Raw genomic sequence first — 5,866 nt, 5'->3', positions numbered from 1 at the left:
GGTGTTACTCACCTTCCTTGTCCTCGATCTGCTTCTTGGCATGGCCGAGCTTGTTCTCGGACCGCTCGAGGCTTTGCTTCAAAGTATTGACCTCCGCAGTCAGTGCGGCAGAGGTCAGCAGTGCAGCCTACAATCCCATATTGACATATTTTTTATGACTCCTGCGTATATCTTTTTAGATCCTCAGTCCGGCTTTTCTTTCCGAACACCAAACCAAGCATCAGGGGCTACTGTCTATGCGGTACTATTCTACATATATTAAAATTCTTACCTCAAAACCTGTTAGAAGGCTGCTGCAGGCTTTGGTCAGCCCGCTCTTGGCGACCTGAACCTTTTGAATCACCGCACTCATAATAGTGCGGTGTTCCTCTTCGATGGAGGCGCCATTGAGTGCCTCCAGCAAGCTATCCGGCGCCTCCGGTTGGACGGAGGCTGCCGGCGTCACGGTCTTTCCCTTCTTATGAAGGGGTCGCCCGCTGGACTCCGGAGCCACTATGGGTTTCGGGGCCGAGTCCGGTGCAAAGTCCGGGAGGTTGTCCTGCGACACCTCCGGGGCCTCCTCCTCCTGGTGGGTCCCTTCCCGGGATCCCACCTCGGCATCGTCCGCGTCACGGGGGGTGGAGGCGGTCGAAAGAGAATCCATATCCGACGCACCTAAGGACCCGCTCGACGAAGCGGGAAGATCATCCTTGGGCGGACTGCAGGGTTGTATGCGGCATTAGAAAGACATTGCGTGGCAAAAAAGAAAAACCATGAAGTTATTCGGGAGTCCGGATACTTACGATCTCGCCAAGGGCTTGGCCCTTGGAGGCCAGTCCTCATCGTCGTCACTGGCGTTGGCAGAGCAGTCCGGGGAAAGAGTTTTTCCCTTCTTGGACCCTTCGGCCTCCCTCGTTGGGGAGGCCTTCCTTTTCCTCCCTCCCCCCGCTGGGGGAGAGGCTTTCTTCTTCTCCTCCTCACCTTTGTGAGAGGAGTCGGCCTCGGAGTCATCATCCGATAACACCTGAAAACGGGAACTCTTCCGAGTGCCCGTGGCCTTAGTCTTGGCCTTCTTCTCCGGCACCACGTGGGGTGCCGAAGCCAGCAGCCCCGTTAGGCGGGTGTCCGCTGGGTCCTCTGGCAATGGGGCCGGACAGATAGTCTGTTCGGCCTTCGTCAGCCAGTCTTGTCAAAGGAAAGGGAGTTTAGATCCCGCATAGAGTCAAACTATGGAAAACAAGCATCCCGAAAAGGACAAAATCGCTTACCTCGTTAGCCGGACGCTGCGAGCTGAATCCACGATCTTCGGTAGCGGATGCGGGAGCCTCGGCGCCCTTGAACAGCACCTTCCAGACATCTTCGTACGTAGTGTCGAAGAGCCCGCTCAAAGTCTGGTGCTGCGCCGGATCGAACTCCCACATGTTGAAGCCCTGTCGTTGGCACGGGAGGATCCGACGGATGAGCATGACCTGGACTATGTTGACAAGCTTGAGCTTCTTGTCCACTAGCTTTTGGATGCAGGCTTGGAGTCCGGTCAGCTCCTCCGAATCACCCCATGTCCGGCCGCTCTCTTTCCAGGAGGTGAGCCGTGTGGGGATGCCAGATCTGAATTCGGGGGCCGCTGCCCATTCAGGGTTACGCGGCTCGGTGATGTAGAACCACCCCGATTGCCACCCCTTAATGGTTTCCACGAAAGTGCCCTCAAGCCAAGTAAGGTTGGACATCCTGCCCACCATGGCGCCTCCGCACTCCGCTTGGCTGCCCTTCACAACCTTCGGCTTGACACTGAAGGTCTTGAGCCACAAGCCGAAGTGGGGCTGGATGCAGAGGAAGGCCTCACACACGATGATAAACGCCGAGATGTTGAGGATAAAATTCGGGGCCAGATCATGGAAATCCAGGCCGTAGTAGAACATGAGTCCCCGGACAAAGGGATGGAGTGGGAAGCCCAGTCCGCGGAGGAAATGGGTAAGAAATACTACCCTCTCATGGGGCCTGGGGGTGGGGATGCGCTCTCCCTCGTCGGGGAGCCGATGCGCGATGTTGCTGGATAAATATCCGGCGCTATGCATCTTTTGGATGTGCCCCTCCATGATGGAGGAGGCCATCCACTTGCCTCCCGCTCCGGACATAGTTGGAGAAGGTTGAGGTGAGATGTACGGACTTGGGCGCTGGAGCTCGAGTTCGCGGAGATGGATAAGCCAAGGAGGAAGAAGGCGCAGGTGAAAGGGTTGGATCTTTATCCCCTTATATGGGCGGACAAAAACATGTGTCCCCACTGGCCTGATAAAACTCGCTTATCTCCCAAGCGCAGCAATCAATGGCGTGGTTGGGTTACCCACGTCCGTATTGATGGGAATCCCGGAATAAGGGGAACACGATCTCTACTTCGACAAGACGTGCCAAGGAAACCGCTTCGCTAAACGTGCTGAGGTGGTACAATAAAAACAATTCGAGTAAAGGCTTGGTAGTGGTGTGACGTCACGCCACGAAATACGTCAGCAGATTGAACTTGTGTAAATGTTATTCTCTCTACGGTGGTATGTGGAATTTATTTTGCAGAGTCGGACACTATCCTGGTGTTCACAATCTTATATAAATTATTCGGAGGAGGAACCCTCCTTGTAATGCCGAAGACAATATGCGCGCCGGACTCGTCGTCATTGAAGCCTGGTTCAGGGGCTACTGAGGGAGTCCTGGACTAGGGGGTGTCCGGATAGCCGAACTATCATCATCGGCCGGACTCAAGACTATGAAGATACAAGATTGAAGACTTCATCCCGTGTCCGGATGGGACTTTCCTTGGCGTGGAAGGCAAGCTTGGCGATACGGATATGTAGATCTCCTACCATTGTAACCGACTCTGTGTAACCCTAGCCCTCTCCGGTGTCTATATAAACCGGATGGCTTTAGTCCGTAGGACGAACAACAATCATACCATAGGCTAGCTTCTAGGGTTTAGCCTCCTTGATCTCGTGGTAGATCTACTCTTGTAACACACATCATCAATATTAATCAAGCAGGACGTAGGGTTTTACCTCCATCAAGAGGGCCCGAACCTGGGTAAAACATCGTGTCCCTTGTCTCCTGTTACCATCCGCCTAGACGCACAGTTCGGGACCCCCTACCCGAGATCCGCCGGTTTTGACACCGACACAGGTCATGAGGCTTGTTAATGCGGCCATTGTTCTTGGCTTTTCTTGGCCGAGGTGTTCGGCGAGCCATTCGTCTCGGACGCTATGTTTGAAAGCTGCTAGGGCTTCGGCGCCCGGACAGTCGACTATCTGATTCTTTTTAGTAAGAAATCTGTTCCAGAGTTTCCGGGCTGACTCTCCAGGTTGTTGAGTTATATGACTCAGATCGTCTGCATCCGGAGGTCGGACATAGGTCCCTTGAAAATTTGCCCGAAAAGCATCCTCGAGCTCTTCCCAACTTCCCATGGTGTTTTCGGGAAGGCTTTTAAGCCAATGCCGGGCTGGCCCTTTGAGCTTAAGGGGTAAGTATTTTATGGCGTGAAGGTCATCTCCTCTGGCCATGTGTATGTGGAGGATATAATCCTCGATCCAGACTCCAGGGTCTGTTGTTCCGTCGTATGCTTCTTTGTTTACGGGCTTGAATCCCGCTGGAAATTCATGATCCAGTACCTCATCGGTGAAACATAGGGGATGTGCGGCGCCCCTGTATGTAGGTGTGCCGCGATGTTCGGATATTTTTTGCGTTGCATTGCTCACTGGAGCTTGCTTTCTTGGCCCGTAGATGGATCTGGTTGGACCGGCTTTGATGCGAATCCTTGGGCGGATCGCGTGCTGTATTGAGTGCGGCGCCCTTTGTCGCTTGAGGTCGATCGTGGGGTCGTCTATCCGACCTAGTGGCTTCCTTGTTTTTTGACTGCGGGGGCTCTAAGGCCTCTTCATCAAATTCCGGTAGTAATTTCCGCTTTGGATAGCTCTTTGTGTGATGACTGTTGCCGTACTTGTGTGCGGTATTGAGTACTTTGCCCCATCTGATTCCGAGTGCATCTTCCGCTGTTTTAAGCTTCCGCTTCTGCTTTTTCAGGCTACGCGCAGTGGTGACGAGCCTTTGGTGGAGGTTCTGGTGCTCCAGGGACTTGTCCGGTGTGAGGTCGTCCGGACTATTATCTTTGCCGGGGACGGATTGTTCGGTTTGTCCGCCCTGTTTGGATGGTTGCTTGATGGCATGTTCGTCTTCCGTTGATTTTCCCTGCGCTATGGCTGGGTCTTTGTCGAGGTGGGGCTTGGCGCGGCGCTTACGCCGCCGCTTTGATTGTTTTTCGAGGGAGCGATCCCTGGTTGCGCCCTTTTGATCCTCGTCGTTGCTTCTTTTAGGTGTGTCCACCATGTATACATCGTGTGATGAGGTGATTGTCCGGTGCTCTATAGGCGCTGGTTCTTGGTCATCTCCTTCACCGGCGTCCATACCGTCGATGTCTTCGGGGTCAAAGTCGAGCATGTCGGTTAGGTCGTCGACAGTGGCTACGAAGTGGGTGGTGGGTGGGTTCCGAATTTCTTCGTCGTCCGCATCCCAACCTTGCTGACCATAGTCCGACCAGGGCTCTCCTGACAAAGAGAGAGACTTTAGTGAATTCAGGATATCGCCAAAGGGCGAGTGCTGAAAGACGTCCGTGGCGGTGAACTCCATGATCGGAGCCCAATCGGGTTCGATAGAAGGGGTGCGGAAGATTCGGAGTCCGGAAAGGAGTCCGGCACCTTGGAGTCACAGGCCTCGCAAAGGACTAGGCTGGTATTCGGCTCTATCACCGTAGAGATTGCGGCTCCTGGGGCGGCGTCCAACCATCCGTCCCCGACTGGCGCAGTTGGCTCCGAGCTAATGGTCGGAGCGGACACCTGAGCGGCGCTTTGGGCGCTGTCCGGCGGCAGAGCTAGATCATGCCCATCGTGACAGTGCAGCGCGCTCGGCCGTGGCTCGAATCCGTCGAAGATCAAGACCCCGCGGATGTCGGCCGTGTAGTTTAAGGTTACAAACCTGACCTGATGGCCAGGGGCGTAGCTTTCGATCTGCTCTAGATGGCCAAGCGAATTGGCCCGCAGTGCAAAGCCGCCGAATACGAAGATCTGTCCGGGGAGAAAAGTCTCACCCTGGACCGCGTCGTGGTTGATGATCGAAGAAGACATCGGGCCTAAACGTGATGACACAGAGGAACTCTCAATGAAAGCACCAATGTCGGTGTCAAAACCGGCGGATTTCGGGTAGGGGGTCCCGAACTGGGCGTCTAGGCGGATGGTAACAGGAGACAAGGGACACGATGTTTTTACCCAGGTTCGGGCCCTCTCGATGGAGGTAAAACCCTACTCCTGCTTGATTAATATTGATGATATGGGTAGTACAAGAGTTGATCTACCACAAGATCAGAGAGGCTAAACCCTAGAAGCTAGCCTATGGTATGATTGTTGTTCGTCCTATGGACTAAAACTCTCCGGTTTATATAGACACCGGAGAGGGCTAGGGTTACACAGAGTCGGTTACAATGGGAGGAGATCTTCATATCATATCGCCAAGCTTGCCTTCCACGCCAAGGAATGTCCTATCCGGACACGGGACGAAGTCTTCAATCTTGTATCTTCATAGTCCGGGAGTCCGGCCAAAGGTCATAGTCCGGCCATCCGGACACCCCCTAATCCAGGACTCCCTCAGTCGGGTTTCTTAGGATTTACAAAGCCGAGAGGTTGTTTAACATAAACTTCCTCCTCAATTTCACCATTTAGAAAAGCACTTTTGATGTCTATTTGCTATAAGGTAATGTCATGATGATTGGCATGGGCAAGTAAGATGCGAATGGACTCAAGTCTAGCAACGGGGGCATAAGTCCCACCATAGTCCATACCTTCGACTTGAGTGTAGCCTTGAG

This window comes from Triticum dicoccoides, chromosome 5B (assembly GCF_002162155.2).
Source record: "Triticum dicoccoides isolate Atlit2015 ecotype Zavitan chromosome 5B, WEW_v2.0, whole genome shotgun sequence".
NCBI lineage: Eukaryota > Viridiplantae > Streptophyta > Magnoliopsida > Poales > Poaceae > Triticum > Triticum dicoccoides.
The sequence above is the reverse complement of the archived record's forward strand: the minus strand, read 5'-3'. Positions refer to the sequence as shown.